Below are 19,157 nucleotides of genomic sequence, written 5' to 3'. Positions count from 1 at the left end.
TGTCAGAAATCTGCTTACCACAATAATGCAATTGAGAGTTAGTGAGCAAGCATTAGCAACTTGGTACAGTATAAAACATCCCTACATTAAGATGCCAGACGAAATCAGGCTTGGAGAATATTTTACAATTTAATTCCATTTTTTATCATTTGTATTTCAGAAATATCAAATACATAAAATACACATACAAAGAGATATGCAAACGCCTTTACATAAAATAGACACTAAGCACTAGTCAGAAGCTTCTAACCATACATAAACTCTCCAATTATCTTTCTAAACACTCTGGAATAATTGATTCTGCTGAATCAAAAGCAGTAAGATTAATTAGATTAAAAATAACAGAAGAATATTTGGCCAAATAGCTGGCAAACTGATGTTTGATTTGTAAATGTTCTCTCCCAACATACTGTACTATTTCTTTGTGACAGTCCCAGGATTATTGTTGTTGAGTGACTGATTCACTTAGCAAACACACTTGAATTTGTGTGGATAATTAGTATGTTTTTAACCCACCAGAAGCAGATACTGCACATTTCTAGTACTTGGAAAAGGAGTATCATAAACACAAAGAAAGGAAAAATATAGGCATTCTTATTTCAGAAGTAGATGAATTCAAATTATAGCTAGACATGGCCATCTTAAAAATGGTACAAATCCACCCAATACATGTTTAGTAGAGCAGACAATGTATGCCTCTCTTTTGATCCCCTATAAAAAGCACGGGTTGGATAGAAGAATGGTGTATGTATGCGTGCAATCCATACTCTCTAGGCCATTGGGCTACAATGGAAGCGGGCATTAATTAGGAAGACCTGAACCCTAAAATATATATTTTAAATGATTGGAAGTGGACCCACTCCTGAGATGTTTGTCTTCAAGAAGAAGTCACCCCCCCCACACACACTACTTACCCCTACTTTATTGTTGGGGAAGCCTGATGCTTCTTGTCTTCTTCCCCAATCACCAAGTGGCCACTATCCCCACAGCAAGATCTTTGATAAGAGTTCCTGCTCTTGATGCCGGTAGCTACTGCACAGAAAGCAGGCCACAGGTGCCACACAAGCTGTGGAATCATTTGATACACCCAAAATGTTTCCAAGGCATCTGTTATGGATTTGCCCAGTGGTTCTATATACCAGGCTAGGGATGTCTATGCCTCTTCAACCACAGGTTTAATCACTGGCAGAAGGAGCAGGAGTGTTTCTGTATTTTTGTTGTTCACTGTGCAGAAGGATGGGATAGTCAAGATGGGAAGACATGCTGGATTGAGGGATTGTGGCCCATACTTGACAGACTACTCAAAAACCCAGCTGTTAGGATAATGGTTACTGAGCACCTGCTGAAGACTAAGCTCCAAGAGGGAGCAGGGAAAGACTCTAGACATGAATGTAAGACAGAAGGAGGGTAGGTGTGCCTAGGGTTAGGGCTGCTAAAGTTGAGTGTGGACATAATAGTGAGGGGGCTGATAAGTACAAATAACAACAGCCCTGGTCTGACAAACATGTGGATCTCAGTGGGTGTTCAGGATTTCATGTGAATCTTTTGCACAGTCCCATCATTAATATACTGCAAGAGTGCATTTGTAGGTACCAAGCCAAGGTCATACGGAATACACCTGTGTTGTTAGACACCTTGTCTAACAAAACAGTACACCATAAATTCACTAGAGGTGTTGTGCAAAGCACTCCCCTGAGGAGTGAGCTAGAGAAGACAAAAGTTGTATTCCACTTCCCTGCATTATCTGTTTTTATACCTTAGCATTTCCCCCTCCAATTAACAAGCTAGTAATACTGTTTCGTATTTTGTAGCACTGAGAAGCCCCTACTCTGAGTGGTACCTGTTCCTACTATGTTCTCCACTTACAAAAAGGTCCCTAAACACAAAGGCTGTACAATCTAAGGACCAGATTTTACCACCAATTAATGGGACTAGTCACAGTGTAAGTCGGGGGTCAGCAACCTCTGGCACGCAGTTCACCAGGATAAATACACTGGCAGGCTGGGCCAGTTTGTTTACCTGCCACGTCTGCAGGTTTGGGAAGTGGCACGGGCTGAGGGATGTGCTGGCTGTGGCTTCCCGCCACCCCCATTGGCCTGGAGAGGCGAACCACGGCCAGTGCGAGCCGCGATCAGCCGAACCTGCAGACGGGGCAGGTAAACAAACTGGCCCAGCCCACCAGGGTGCTTACACTGGCGAGCCGTGTGCCAGAGGTTGCCAACCCCTGGTGTAAGTGCTATACTGCATGAGTAAAAATGGCAATATCTGGCCCTAGGAAAGTACTATAAATGTAGAAATGATGCCGATTTTTTTCATTTCTTCCCCCACTGTGTAGAATTTATTTTTGTGGTTGGTTACCTAGGAAATGGCTGTAGAATTGAATTTGTTTAACTGTGTTGTCAGGCTGATTGTCAGAGTTTTGAGCAGGGTTATAAGTGTTGGACATGTGGATGATCCTGGGAAAAAAGTAAAGACAATATGGATTTTTTATTACTTGTATCAAAAAAGCTATAGTACATTGAGCATTAGGTAGTTTTACTTTTGAAAATCTTGCTTGGAAATAAATTATGTACTAATGGCTCAATTTGGTTGCAGTGGGAAAATATTTCCCATTCCTACAATAACATGTCAGAATGAAAGACAGCAAGATGGCTCATCTAAATCTGTGTAATGTTTGTAACTTGTAATTTTTTCCCCTGTAAAAGGCTTGTCTAACTCTATTATAAATATGCTCACAGTAGGAAATTCTGTTTGTGTTTGTAGTCCATTCTACACATTAATTACCTTCTGCCTAAATAGTCTTTCCCTAACTTCCTTAATGCCCTGTCCTTTCCCTACTTTAAGACGCTATGTCCATCTTGATTTTGAACTTATTACATCTGGAATGTTTCTGTGACATTTATCACCTTTATTTCCATCTTCGTCTCTCAATCCTATACAACTTAATCCAATTTTCTCTCATTCTTTTTATAGATTCAGTTTATATGAATTAAAAACTCTATTGTTATCATTTTCCAAGTTCCTTTTTCATCCTTGTTGATGCTGTATTTCAATTTATATAAGTGCCAACCACAATTGCTAGGCACATTTTGAACATTAAGGGTCTGATTTTCCACTGCCTTACACCTTGTCCTTGTGTCATCATTTATACCTGTGCAAAGTGAGCATGAATTGCTACCAAATCAAAATGTCATAATTTTATAACAGTTTAGCTAAGGTGTACCTGGCAATAAAAGGTGCAAGGCAGAGGACATTTAGGCCATAAAAATGCTTTTATACAGGGTGGGCAAGGGGGTGTCATTAAAAATCTCTTCCAAATCACAACTCCTATATAAAACAAATTAAATAAACTGAAACCTCCCCTAGATGTCCTCTAAAATGCCTGAATAAATAAAAGAACCTACAACATACCCTGGAGGTCAGCAAACTTGGGCTATATTGGGAAAGTGATTTCCAGAACTGAGGGCACTCCACTGACAATTCCAGTCTGCTCTGATGCATATATCAAGGATATTTAGCTCAAGCATGCCAATAAATCTCAACTGCTGGGGTAAATTACAGAAGAGATGGAGGGGCCTTTTAGGTACCCAGGACATATAGGTAGGGACCTACCAGTTCATGGTCCATTTTGGTCAATTTCACAGTCATAGGATTTTAAAAATCATAAATTTCATTACTTCAGCTATTTAAATCTGAAATTTCATGGTGTTGTAATTGTAGGGATCCTGACCCAAAAAGTAGTGTGTGGCGGGGGAGGGGGGAGAAGGGAGTTGTGGTACTGCTACCCTTACTTCTGCGCTGCTGATGGTGACTCCCCTAAAATAACCTTGTGATCCCCCTGCAACTCCCATTACATCTGTATAATATAGGGTAATAGCACACAAAAGATTAGGTTTCACCTGAGGGAGACCAGATTTCACAGTCCGTTACACATTTTTCATGGCTGTGAGTTTGGTAGGGCCCTACACAGGGGTTGGTAGATCAACCCCAAATTGCAGCCCAAAATGAACGGGAATCCAGTACAAAGATGTTATGTTAGCATGGATTCTGTTGTAGCAGAAGTTTTCAAATGGTATTTTCCTGAGGAACTTTGCAGTTTGTATTGATCTCTTTGCTTCCAATTCTATGGGATTTGTTTAAGTTGTTCAGGAAGGTATACTATATACAGGAGCTCATGTATTCTGTGATTCTATGGTGGAATTGTGCTCCAGAAGCAAAACTTTCTTTCTCAAGAAAACCATATACTTGTAGTCCTTACATTTTTTGAAGAAAACTTTTTTTTTAAATGTAGTGACTATAAATATTGCCATCTTCCTGAGACTGCTGAGAGGCTGAAATAGTATCTCTGAGAGGTGGGAACTGCCTGATTCACCTCTGTGAGAGTTGATTCTGAAACCTAAAGGTTACAATTTAAATATCAGCACAATTAATTATTTTGCTGCTGACAATTTCAGATTAAAATCCAGCTAGTTTCCTGATTTAAAATAAAAACAACAGAAAAATGTCCTTTACTCAGTTACTAAAATCTTCATCTTTCTCTCCTGCCATTTTAAAGGATACAGTTGTATGTTGTCAACAAAAAGACCTGTGGAACACTGACAACTGAAAATACAAGGATGGCATAAAATACATTGATTTTAGTAAACTCAATTACACAAAGGGATAAATGTGTGTTATATTAGTCATTGTTATACTTTATTCAATACATAGTTCCTTTTTAAAATATAGCTTAAGCTACGAGAGTGCTGCAAAATCCAAGACACATAAAACAGAATTTATATCCAGTTTGCCACAGAGCAAACAGGTCCTGATTACAGAAAATATCATCATTTATTTACTGCACTTATGGTGGAGCCTCACACCCTTTGTGAAACACTGAACCTTTTGGTTGGTCAAATAACATATTTCACTACTTTAAACTCTTGTTGCTGAGGCGGTTTAGTTGGGGACAAAGATGAAGAGTACAACTCAGATAGCTGATCATCAGTTAGAGGGCACCGAAGATAGGCACCACTCTTTACTGAAGTTGTAAAGAAGGTATTTACTGCAAAGAGCCAAAAGACTAATGTAAACAACAGTCCAGATGTAAGATTACTGATGTATCAGTTGTGATGAGACATACACAGAGTGAGATGGTGAGTTTTTAGGAAGGATTTGAAGGGGAGAGTGGTGCTTGGAGGTAATGTATAAAGCTATTCCAAGCAGAGATTTCAGCATGAAATTGGGTGACCACATAGCAAGTGTAAAAAATCGGGATGGCGGTGGGGGGTAATAGGTGCCTATATAAGAAAAAGCCTCCAAAATTGGGACTGTCCCTATATAATCAAGACATCTGGTCACCCTAGCATGAAAGAACAAGACCGAGGTATCAGCTAGGTGCCTAATTCTGCAATACTTGTGCATTGACATCTGAAAAATCTGAGTATGGCCAAAAATCAAGATGAGATCTGTACGGGGAGATCAGTAAAGTGCCTGAAACACTACTGCTTATTGCTAAAAATAGCCAAGTCAGCAGGCTGTAAATTGGCCATGCAGCAGCCTTAGCATAACCAAGGCAGGAGGGGAGGGGGTTCTGGGTGCCACAGAAAGGGAAGTTTGACCCCGTGTCCTTCCTGCTAAGAATTAAGTTGAAATTGCCAATATATGTATTTTAGAAAAATAGGAAGCTTTTCTATATGTGCCCTCAGGAATGTGTCTGTCAGGGCCTCAAGGCATGCAAACTCTGAAGAACCCTCCCACCCCCACATCTGGTTAATTGATGATCAGAAGAAAATCTCTTGCTTGATCTTTGAAACTGCTTGCTTAATGAATTTTCTTTAAGTAACATGTCAATTTATTTCTAATGAATAAATAAGGGGGAAAAGTTTGAGGTAGTTGGACTCTTCGGGAGGGACTCTTCAGGGACTCTCCCTCTGGATGCATCTTGTGGTCCCCACCAGCAGCCGGAAGATTGGCTATCAGAAGGCTGTCGCTGAGCCACTCAAGAGCCACACCCAGCTTCGGTAATGATCAAGGGTTGGGGGGGGGGGTGTTTTACTAACCTGCTGCAGATGTGCATAAGTGCTTGAGACTAAGTAAAGTTTAAGTGAAAGCACTCTTGTGTTGACCTGTTTGTGCCAGCCATCTATCAGTCGGATGCCCGTGTCTCCCTTGATGTATTTTCTGACACCACCTCGCACAGAGTAAAAGTTACCAAGAGTTTTGGGTTGAAAGAACCTTGGGTAACAAGATCCAAGAGCAGAATAGCTGCAGGGCCCAAGAGAAGATGTAGAATGAAACAAGATCAGAGATATAAGCATAACAAAGACGTGCAGAACACTGAAAATAAGGCTAAGCAGGCATACTATATGTACTAGAAATACAGACAGTATTCACTCTACAGGGCTAGCCCTTGATGCCTACTGCACAAAGACTGACTGGGTGGTAAAAAAAAAAAAAAGGAGAGAGACCAAGGCAAAAAAATAAAAAATCCCCAACCCTCTCCCAGCTTTAGCTCACTCCCTCTTTCTTATCTGGATCCTCCTGCTCTTCATCACAGTTTACCCTCTTCTGCTCCCAAGCAGTTAGCCAAATACACAATCAATGAACATAAAGTAGAGGTGAAAACCAGCCAATGCAAAGCACAATGCAAATTGAGAGAAAAATGCTGGGAGGCCAGTGTGACAGAGCAGGGATTAAAATAGAAAGAGCTTTCCTATTGCAAGGTCCAAAATATAAAGGACTTTTCTCAGAGTATCAGAAATGATCCCGCCCTTTCCATCACAAAGCAGTGGAGGAAAAACTATGCTAACCCTCTGCAAAGAGAAAGAGACTGCTAAGCTAGTAACAGTGCTATGCAGCACCCTGCCACAAAATCAGCAATGAGCATGAATAAAAAATGGACCTAAAGGATAAAACCCCTTACATACTATCCTGAGGAAATGCTTAATTTTATCTATCTGTGCCAGAGAGCTGAGGGGTTCTGTCATTTTCACAACCAGGAACACCTGTGTGCTTTATCATGTCAATACTCTGCTATTGAAATGAATTAAGTTGGCAGTGTGTGTCTATATAAGGGAAAGGGTGTGTGCATCTGTTTGCCTGCAGGAGGAGAGGAAGCAGTGTGTACCTGAAGGAAATTTGAATGATGGGATCTGTGTGTGCAGGCACTGAGTGTAGGTGATGGAGTGACTGGGGAGCTATGAAAAGAAATGGAGGAATAAGGAAGATACAAGAGGGAGACCTGAAGGGGAGGACTGAGATGGAAGCAGCACATATAGAAATAAGGGTGGAAGGGGAGTGGTGCACTTACATACCAATGTGATATGCAGTATGAATTTAACATAGCTAAGCAGAAATATTATAACGGAGGGAGAGAAGAAAGGAATGAAAAATTATAAACTCTACAAAAATGTTGCAGGTGGAAACAGAAGAAGGAAGAGAAAAAGCTATCACAAAATATACAACTGACAGAAAGACAGAGTGAAGGAAAGGGAAAGGACCACAAACTTTACATTTCAGGTGCATATCTCAGTGTTTGCATATTTAGGCCTCAATCCTGTTCCCATGGCCACACGTTGTGCAGAATTTGCCCCCAAACTACCTGATTGCAAGAAAATCAGCTATTTGAAGAAGCAAATACTTGACAGTCATTTTTCAAAGAAAAATAACATGGTTGTAAATTGTGTCTGAAAAAAGTTTTTAATCCACATCCCTTCTGAAAGTTTACTACATAATTTGTTTTGAATAGTGTGGTAAACTCCAAGCAATTTAACAATATACTAAAAGAGAAAATAGCATTCTATGTAAATGACAGTCAGTTTTGCATATATTAAATATTATCTTTTTTCTATCATATCCCAACCCCACTCATAGATAAATCATATCTTAACCTGTCCTGAAATCAAACTGTAAATAATCCAAAATGTATCTGATTTTCCTCTCATAAACAACCCCCCTCCAAAAAAAAAATCCTAAAAGGAGACTCTTCAAAGAGGAAGAAGTCCTGTCTGTGTAAAAAAAACAAAACAAAAAAAACAAATCCTGTGTAAGCTAACTAATATAATAATTGCTACATTGGAAAAAAGTGAAAAACACTGCACATACCTTGTAGGGTTCTGAATTTAGTTGTCATGGTTATCATGATATCATCAGAACCCCCTGCTGTATGTATATAGCCTTAGAGCTCTCCGCTCCTTGGTGTATGTGATTTAGCCTTAAAGCTTACCTTAGTAGAGTGCACTGTGGGCTGAATTTTCAACACCACCAACTAAGCAAGTTGAGTCCCTGATCTCAGTACAGTGCATGCTCACAGAGATACATTATGTAAGTGTACAGAACTCACCCCTCCTCTCCTGGAATTTTCCTTTAATCTTAAATTAAGAACAACAGACATAAACTTTAACTTGAGCTTCCCCCGACCTGGAAGATTCCCAGGTTTTCCCTGCAAGATTTTCTGCCTCATCCCCTATTCCCACATTTCCCTTAGTGACTCGCCTGCACCTTTTGCCCTCTAGAGTTGGAGATTATAAGTAGAGATGGTTGATAAATTTCCAACAGAACAGTTTGCCATCAGATATTTGATGGAACCAAAATGTACAGTGAGATGCATTGATTCTATTACAATTTTGGAGGGAAATCAAGCAGGCAGGCTGGCTAGTCAGCTTGCCTGCCAGCCAGTGTGCTATCAAGCAGACTCTCAGGATCCCTGTTTCTCCGACCTGGAGGCTGTAGTGGAGCTGAGGCTTCTTAGGTTCCTGGCTCCTCAGCAGTTTATCTGCAAGCTCACTTTCTGAAAGCCAGGGAGAGCTTTAAGATTCCAGACTGTGTGTATGTTGATGAAACTGACCCATAGACATAACACTCGTTCTGAGGCAGATCTAACAAGGATTTAGCTAAAATATTCAGTCATTCTTTTTTGCTATTCCTTTTCCTCTGGTTTGTGTGTTATTCCCTTCTCTCCCACCCCGCCTCCCACTGGTTTCATTCTTTAGGTATGGTGATATATGCAGATGAGAAGACACCCAGTACTTAACCTGGTATTCATAATGGGGTAATTTCTTCTGATAAGAAACTCCCAGCTAAGGGTTGTTTTTTATTATTATTATTTTTGTAAATATTGTTGCCTAGATATTTATATGTATTTTGGTGGTACCTGACCAAACTGGGTATATAAATTCTGGATTACATGACAGTAAGCTTTTCAGGCATGTGTACATCTTTAGCTTTGCTGTGAACTGTTTTTGTTTAGTGCTGTTTCATATTCATTATTCTGCATGTTATTTGCAACCTCATTTGCTTCAAAAGGTGCTTTCATATTGAACTACCATGTTTGTTACAATTTATAGCTATCTTCCCTTTACCTGAACTCTTGTCAGTGGTTCTATGACTTATTATAGTGCGACATACCTTTAATGAAACTTAATCAATCTGCTATTGTTATCGACTCTTTTTGAATCTCTTTACTGCTGCAATCATACTCTTGGTGGAGCTTTTGTTTTATTTATTGGATTTTGCCTTACATTGGTATGCACAGCTTCTTTTATCTATATTTTAACAATATATAAAGCATAGTCAGCAAAGGAAAAATGATCTAATAAATCTTATTGTTTTTCAAAGAGCAAAAATGTGTCGTACACAATGTCATAAATATAAAACTATTTGTTTCCACAGCCAAAAATATATTTTTACAGTTATGTCAATGTTGGATTCTGGCTATCACTTCTATTTTCAAAAACTGAAAAGCAAAAGTTTCAAACAATGAAAATCAGACTAGTAAAGTCTACTGAAATGGCATAATGCATATTCTTCTCTGTTTAACAAGTCATGAGTAAATAATCCTTATGTAACTTGGTCCTATACTTGAAAGCAAGACTGCACCTGTCTGTTCACAACATGGGAAACTTTAATGAATGTCCACCAACACTGACACAATTGTGATAGTCTTTTCACTTACTAAATAAAAACAACCACCACCAAAGCTCTATTTTATTATTAGGCAGATTCCTTAGATATATATTTGAATGGGGATGTACTGCATGGCAGAACCAGCTCTTTTTGCCATAATATTTCTCAAAAGGTCAGACACTGCAATACATGTGTAATGCTCATGCCCCTGGATGGGTTGCCAGCAGCAGAAATGAAAGTTTGGACCTTGGGATCATAATGCCTTCTACTGCCTGAGATTAAACTCCAGTAAAGAAATGACACACCGAAAAGTATAACAAAGGGAGACTTTTCTGGAACAGGAAAATAGCATCTGGGGAAGGAAAAGGTTAAGGTTAACTAGTAAGTACTCAACATTAATACATAAACCAATTCCCCACCTCCCAACACGTACAACTATTCCCAACACCTTGCACCCTCTCTGGCACCAATACAGGCAGATGCTACATTGGGGTTGAGTCCTGAGATGAATGCTGCAGGTCTGTGAACATCGGCTGTCTTAAAGAGAAAGGATCCCTTTACTGTGTTTTTGCCCCTGGATGGGGCAATGTCCCCTCCTATTAGGCTCGCTAGATCCTGGGTCTGGAGTCACATGGACTCAGCTAGATCTCAGTAGCTGGTACCAGGTCAGAACTCTGACACTATACAGCGGTCTCTTTGAGGCTGAAACTGCCTGACCCATACACTAGATCCCACAGCAATTCAAGGACTCCCTTTGTGGGGAGGGGAGTTAATCAGAGACTCCCAGAGCTGCTCTGCTTCTCTCACAGCTCCCAAATTCAAAATTGAAACAAAAACTAGTCTTTTTGTCTCTATGCCTATGTCTACACATGACTGTTCTTGTACCATAGCCCCCACTCTTGTCCGCATCTGAAGCCCTGAAGCACATTCCTGAAGAAGAGCACACATCATGAAAGCTAGCCCACATGAGGAGTGTGAGTATGTAAACACCTTTGCTATGGCATGGCCTCACACCTGCTCAGTGCAGTGTGAATGGGGACACAGAGTGTGTACCAGGTCACAGGTATGAATATTCCTCCAGGGCTATTTTCACAATGCATTGATCTCTTTGCTGCCTGACCCTTACCCAAAGGTATAAAGGTCCCTGACCACTCATTGCCAGCACTGTGCACTTCAGATCAGTTCTCCCATGAACTCTCTTGATCAGCACAGGTGGTCATGAAGCAAATTCCAAGAGCTGCTGTCTGTTCTCTGGAGCATACCCGGGTGCTGATCAACATGTGATCACAGGACAGGAAAGTCATTTCATTTTTTTCATTCTGGCACCGTGAACACTGCTATGTTCTCCTAACAATGGCCAGCCCTTAAAGAAGACAGTTTGGCAGAAGGGTGAGATCAGTGGGAGCTGCTGTCACCAAATATGCAAAGGTAATGTACAGTACGAGCAGCACACAGCAAGGTGGCCAGCACAGCAAATACAGACACTCAACGGTACCTATGCTTGCAGTACACAGACAAGTACCCAGTCCAGCAAGAAAGTGTAGATGTAGCCTATGGGTATGTCTGTACTTACAGCCACATGTAGAATACAGACACTGCACACCCAACTAGCATGGGTATAAATAGAAGTGTAGTTGGTGAGGTACAGCTTAGGTGAGTAGAACAGGGTATCAAGTATCAGAGGGGTAGCCGTGTTAGTCTGGTTCTGTAGAAGCAGCAAAGAATCCTGTGGCACCTTATAGACTAACAGACGTTTTGCAGCATGAGCTTTCGTGGGTGCTTTCATCCGAAGAAGTGGGTATTCACCCACGTAAGCTCATGCTGCAAAACATCTGTTAGTCTATAAGGTGCCACAGGATTCTTTGCTGCTTCTATAGAACAGGGTAGAGTGCCCTACATACCTGAATCCCCAGATTATGTACCCTACACAATTCTTTGCATGCCCAAGTAATGCCTCCCTGCTGCCAGATCCTTCCCCCGCTGCCACATGCAGCTACACATCCGAGTGACAAATGTGGATGCAGCTTGCCTTTCACGGGGGCATGTAGCAACATGTGTAGTGCCTGCACTCTACATGCCACCATAAATGTAGAAATAGCCTGCATCAGGCTGTCCCCTCCCATTGAGGTGGTGAACAGCTCTGGCTCATCAGTGGTCCAGCAAACTGCTTGTCAGGTCATTCCATGCAGAAGCCTCCCTGTTGGCCTCAGCAGGAGTTTCTAGTCTATTTGATCCTCACCCTGACTCAATGCATACGGGGAAATAGTGCCAGAGGAATCTGGTAGCCATTACAGTTGTAGTCCCTTAGATAGGAACACCTAGAAGTTCAGATTGGCACTCCAGGAACTAAATAAATAATTAAATAATAATAAAATAAAGAATTGCAGACACTTAGAAAGTACATAACTTTACTCCCATGTGTGGTCTCCTTCATTGCAAAGGTGAACATCACCTAAACTCCCAAATAGTTTAAGTCATTCAGATTAAACATTCTGGTTCTTCTTCATCTCTATGGCCCAGTACTGTAAACACTGACACCACAAGTATCTTTCTCACATGGAGTGTGGGAATGTCTTGGCTACTGACCTTTCCTTTAGCTGTGCCCTATGTGCTGGCCACAGTGGGCAGGTGGAGTGTAAGGAGCTGCTACAGCAGCTTTGCACTATCCAAGGTTCCTGCTATACAGGGAGATCAGCTGGGGCAGGATCCACTAGGTGTAGGATCACTGCTGATTGTAGGGAAAAACAAAAGGGCTGGAGAGCAGTCCAGGATTAAGGGCAACATATTTTAAGAAGTGCCTGAGTGGAGCAAAAATTGCGTAATCCAAACAACAAAATATGAACAATTGACTGTATCCTAGTATGCAACACTTCCTACCTTTGCAGATGGGATGAATGTCAGACAGCAGTGACCCCTTTTTCTAGGTTTTTTTTGTTTTTGTTTTTAAACAAAACACACAGACAAACTTTAGTAAAGCTTTAATACTATTTAGATACAATTATGCATGATCTCTTTGGGATCACTTTTGACTTTCATATATTCCAAAAAGAATAACAAAAATAGATATGAATTCACTGAAGTGCAAGCCTTATGAAGGCAAAAAAACCCATAAATATTAATTTCTAATTTTTGCCTCATGAACTGTGGAAAACACCGCAAAGTTTAACCTAAATAAAGTAGAACTTTAGATTCAGGTTTTTTTTAATGTTACTTTGTTTTATGTTAGGAGTATGGACATATAACATTATTTGTATATGAGAAGGAAATGTCAACAAAACCAAGTGGACAAGGTGGACTCAAAGAGAAACATAGCATGCACACAATGAGATCTGAAATGGTGCAAACTAAAAAAAACCCACATATGCACATATGAATCAAGAAACTATTTTAATATTACAGAATTTAGCTCTCAAAGACTATAAGACCTCATAAACAAAACATATACAAGAAAATTAAGAACCAGGAGCTGCCTTTTATATTCAAAGAGAGAGACATGAGTCACTATGCTCCTTTTGATTTCTAACCCCCATGTGTGTCAGCCAGCCACCTGCTCCACACTTTGAAGTAAAAGTAACTCTTAACGCTAACCCTGCATTGTTGTAAGATAGTTTTTTGCTCCTCCCCTTCACCTCAATATAAGGACCCAGGATCATGCCATGTATATATGTGGTCACAGTCTGGAGTGAATGAACTGCTAGCTCAGGGACAGTTTCCCCACGGGTGGCTGCTAGGTAAACATCAGACAACTTCCTCTCCCTCGCTCATGCTCAGACACAACATACCTGCCAGTGACCATGTCATACATAGCCCTGGTCACAACCGCCCACTACCCACCCACCACAGGCAATCCTACCATGGGGACAGGTATCTTACCAGTCATATGCTAGTGCCCTGTACAAGTTGCAGAAGATACCCCTATGTCCATGGCTCCTCATCCCCATCATCAACACAACTAGTGCAACAGAGGAGCAGTATGCTGTGTCCATAAATCCACCTGTTCACTGATTGAAAGAGCCTTCGGCATCCTAAAGCTATGATGAAGGTGTCTCCATGCCTTCCGTTGTACACTACAATACAGCCTCAACACTACCCCTAAGATCCTCCTGGCCTGCTGAATATTGCATAACTTTTTGACGCATTGTGGAATACCTTTAACTGAAACTGAATACCTTTAACTACAGACAAACAAGGGGGAAGAGGAGGAGGATGATAAAAATGACTACCATCTAGCATTTGAGGAGTCAGAGAAGTCAGAAGAGCCATGGCCAATTGCTCCCCAAAAGGACTGACACCAGCATAACCCAAGGGCATATACACAGAGGCAACCATCCCTCCTTGAGAGAGGCCAAAGTATATTCTGCAGGAGATGTTCTAGGCCACAGCAGATACCCATTGGCTTTAATGGTTATTAGTGAGAAAGGATGACAGGTTCCAGAATGAAACAAAGTGTGTGCAACAAAGTTTAACTGCAATGTGAAAGTGGGGGAGAGGGGATTTATAGAAAAAAAAAAGATGGAGGCCAGAGGTGAGATTGCAGACACATTTTGGAGAACAGAAGGAAATGTGATTAAATTATTTTTTGTTATAAAATGTGCTGCATGTTATATCCTTGGGGCAGCCGGTTTAGGAAGAAATCACTTGAGGCCAGAGGGCAGACAGCTAACCAAAACCTCCATTTTATTTACAGAGACAGAGAGCTCACTCAGCCGGTTGAAACCGGCTGAGCTATCCCTTAATAGTCTAACTCAGTTGCCATAGTAACAAAACCCATGACAACCAAATACACAACATATTCCTCCCCCCCTAATAAGAACATCCCCTAAATAAAACACACACTAAACTAGAGAAGGAGGGTAGACTGCCTCCATTCCCGGCTAAACCCTGGGGATTATTTTGCCTCATAACCGTGGGTTCGCCCTAACTAAAGATCCAGCCGATGAGGAGGCCTTCTGTCTCTAGGTGGATTATGGCGAACTTCTGGTGTTGTTGCACCCGAAAGTACTAGGGGCTCAGGGTCCGCAGCACGAATAGGTGAGGAGGTGGTATCAGCTCGTGCTGGGCAAAGGGGTATCTCAGCTGCCAGCAGTAATGGAGGAGAACAGTCAGGAACAGGTGACTCATGATTCGGTGTCTCACCAGGAGGGGTGAAGTCAGACCCCTCAACTGCAGATGGGTCCTGTAGACTGGCATGACCTGGCAACAGCTGATCTACATGTCGCCGCCAGGTAAGATTCTCTGCAGTCTGGACTGTATAGGAAACAGGTCCTGTTTGAGTGATGACTGTGGCCGGGACCCATTTAGCTCTGGAAGTATAATTCCGAGCCAAAACTGGCTGTCCTGGGCTAAAGGTTCGGTCTTTTGCTCTGGGTGCCCGTCTGATGACTTGATATTGCTGCTGATGTTGCACAGTTTGTCTGGGTTCAGAAGGTTTCAGCAGATCAAAGCAAGTGCGCAGCTGTCGTCCCATCATTAGAAAGGCTGGGGAAGCCTGGGTCGTAGCATGAGGTGTGTTTCTATAGGAAAGTAAGAAGGTATCCAGACGCGTTTGAATGGAGTGTTGTCCCTTTGCTGATTTCAAAGCGTTTTTCATTGTCTGCACAAATCTTTCAGCTAATCCGTTGGTGGACGGATGATATGGTGCTGACATGATGTGGTGTATCCCATTTGCCTTCATAAAATTTTGAAACTCCTGAGAGACGAACTGCGGTCTGTTGTCGCTCACAAGTTGTTCTGGCAGACCAAAACGACTAAAGAGTCCTCGTAGTTTTTGGATAGTACTCTCTGCAGTAGTGGACTGCATTATAGAGACTTCTGGCCATTTAGAATGGGCGTCTACTGCCACCAAGAACATGCTTCCTTCAAGGGGGCCAGCAAAGTCAACGTGAATACGTTGCCACGGGTTTTGCCAGTCCCAGTCCCATGGGTGTAGGGGTGCCCACTGGGGTGCATTTCTTACACCCTGACATGACATACAAGCTTTTGCCTTCTCTTCAATAGCACTGTCCAATCTAGGCCTCCAAAAATAGCTTCGTGCAATTTCCTTCATGTGCACTATTCCACAGTGACCGGAATGTAGCTGTTCTAACATCTGTGATCTCAGGGGTGGTGGAATAATGACACGCCTCCCCCACAACAAACAACCAGATTGGACCGATAACTCCGTCCGCCTGGACATGTAGGGAACAAGGTCGGGTGAGACCGAAGAGGTTTGTCGAGATTTTCCATGCATCACCAGGTCCATAACTTGGGATAATACTGGGTCAACGCGGGTTGCCTTCTTTATCTGAGTAGCAGTGATGGGTGTATTCTCTACCTGTTCAAAGTAGAAGATTTCCTTTTGGGCACTATCTTGATGTTTGACCGGTAAAGGCAACCTTGAGAGGCCATCTGCATTGCCGTGCAGAGTGGATTTCCGATATTTGATTTCATATGTGTGTGCAGAAAGTATCAATGCCCAACGTTGCATACGACTAGCAGCTAATGGGGGAATGCCTGTGTAGGGTCCAAAATTGATGTCAGAGGTCGATGGTCTGTAAGAAGAGTAAACTTTCGCCCAAATAGGTACTGATGAAACTTCCTAATTCCAAAAACAATTCCTAATGCCTCACGTTCGATTTGGGCGTAGTTAGTTTCTGCTTAGCTTAGAGTGCGTGAAGCAAAAGCAATAGGTCTTTCTTCTCCCGAAGGCATAATGTGTGACACGACCGCTCCCACTCCATAAGGGGAAGCATCGCAGGCCAATTGCAGGGGTAAGGACGGATCAAAGTGCGTTAGAACTTCAGAATTTAACAATGCATCCTTAGCTTTGTTAAATGCAACATCACAGGCTTCAGTCCACTTCCAGGCCTTGTTCTGCCCAAGGAGCTCATGAAGTGGTTTTAGCAGTGTGGCTAACTGTGAGATGAACTTCCCATAATAGTTCAGTAGTCCTAGAAATGAGCGTAGCTGGCTTACATTTCGAGGTGGGGGAGCCTCCACAATAGCTTTAACTTTTGCAGGGGCCTTATGAAGACCTGCAGAATTGATGATGTGTCCCAAATATTCAACAGAGGGCTTGAAGAATTCACACTTGTCTTTGCGAACTCATAGGCCATACTCTTCCAGTCTTTGTAGGGTAGCCTCTAAATTCTTTAAGTGATCCTCTTCATTTCTTCCAGTGACCAGGATATCATCCAGATAGCACTGAACCCCTGACAAGCCACACAAGATCTGGTCCATAGCCCTCTGGAACAGGGCGGGAGCCGATGTGATTCCGAAGGGTAGGCGACAGTATCGATAAAGCCCCTTATGAGTCACAATAGTCAACAGCTCTTGGGACTTTTCATCGACGTGCATCTGTAAATATGCTTGACTCAGATCAATCTTACTGAACCTTTGTCCCCCAGCCAGGCCTGCGAAGAGGTCATCGATGCGGGGAAGCGGGTATTGCTCTGCACACAACACTGGGTTGACAGTGACTTTAAAATCACCGCAAATCCAAAGAGAGCCATCTTTCTTTACTATTGGAACGATAGGAGTGGCCCATGAGCTATGGGTAACTGGTATTAGGACTCCATTGGTGACCAGGCGCTCCAGGTCTGCTTCAACTTTTGGCCTGATGGCATATGGCACAGTTCGGGCTTTCAGATATTTTGGTGGACTGCCAGGTTTAATGTTCAATGTCACAGTGATTCCCTTCATACTTCCCAAATCATCTCCAAAAACAGCAGCATGTTTCCTTAGTATAGGGGTTAGACTGGTTTCTTCTTTAGTCATCCGGCGCACTTCTGCCCAGTTCAGCTGAATCTTCCCAAGCCAAGACCTACCCATTAAGGCTGGGTAGTCACCTCTCACCACAAACAGTGGCAATTTAGCCGCCTGTCCATTGAGCTCCACCTTAACATCAATAGTGCCCAACATGGGCACAGCTTCACCTGTATACGTCTTCAGAACAGTTTTTGTTGCCTTAAGCGGAAGATGCTGTAGCTTTTCCTTATACACAGTCTCAGGAACCAGCGAGACAGCTGCACCGGTGTCTAGTTCCATGCGTATAGGTTTGCCCTCCAATAAGGGGTTACCCAGTATTCATGTGAGCCCGCTGCCAAAGACAAAGCATGCAGTGGCACTTCCTCTTGTGAGGAGGTGTCACCTTGATCATCCTGGGTCTGCTCTAGGGTATGCAAGGTTCCTCTTTTTGTCGGCCAGACCACAGGCCTCTTTTTCTTTTGTTTACAGGCATACTCGATGTGTCCCTTTTTGCCACAGTGTCGACACACGAGGTCCTTACACCAGCATTCTGATGCCTGGTGACCCAGCTTACCACAGCGGTAACATTCTTGACTCTGCACCGTTTTGTGGGTCAGTTCTTGTGACACTTTTTGCACCCTAGGGGATGCACCGATGTATTGTGCCTCCCTTGTAGCCAGTTCCATGGAGACAGCAATATCAACAGCCTTCTGTAATGTAAGCTGAGCCTCTGTCAGTAGGCGCTTCTGTATAGCTTCATTGCAGAGGCCACACACTAACCTGTCACGCAGGGCATCATTTAACATCTCTTTAAATTCACAGTGTTCTGTTAGCTTTTTTAAAATAGCTACAAATTGTACAACTGTTTCATCTTCCTTTTGGTCTCTTTTGTGGAACCTATATCTTTCAGCAATTACTAGTGGTTTTGGGGAGAAATGAGACCCCAGGATTTCCACAATGTCACTGTAAGATTTAGTCTCAGGCTTAACAGGGTGTAGTAAGCTGCGTAGCAGAGAGTTAGCCCCTACAACAGTTAAGAATATTGGCACCTTCTTCGCTTCTGTAATGTCATTTGCAATACCAAAAAGCTCAAAACGCTCAGTATACACATGCCACTGCTCTGTATTCTCATCAAAAGGCTCCAGGGGCCTGGTCAGAGTAGCCATGATTTTTAGTTTCACTTTCACAGTCAGTGCAAACAAGCAGCTTTTTTTCTTTGTTTGGTCTTTACCTTGACTTCTACTTCCTTCTGTTACTGGAGCAGCACCAGGATCCCATCCTCGTCGCCAGTGTTATATCCTTGGGGCATCCGGTTTAGGAAGAAATCACTTGAGGCCAGAGAGCAGACAGCTAACCAAAACCTCCATTTTATTTACAGAGACAGAGAGCTCACTCAGCCGGTTGAAACCGGCTGAGCTATCCCTTAATAGTCTAACTCAGTTGCCATAGTAACAAAACCCATGACAACCAAATACACAACACTGCATAGGGAGAATGGGATTGGCTTTCAAAGGGTGGCACTGTGGGGAAGGAGCTTTCATTGTGAA

The sequence above is a fragment of the Mauremys reevesii genome, linkage group 1 (assembly GCF_016161935.1).
Source record: "Mauremys reevesii isolate NIE-2019 linkage group 1, ASM1616193v1, whole genome shotgun sequence".
NCBI classification, from domain to species: Eukaryota; Metazoa; Chordata; order Testudines; family Geoemydidae; genus Mauremys; species Mauremys reevesii.
The sequence above is the reverse complement of the archived record's forward strand: the minus strand, read 5'-3'. Positions refer to the sequence as shown.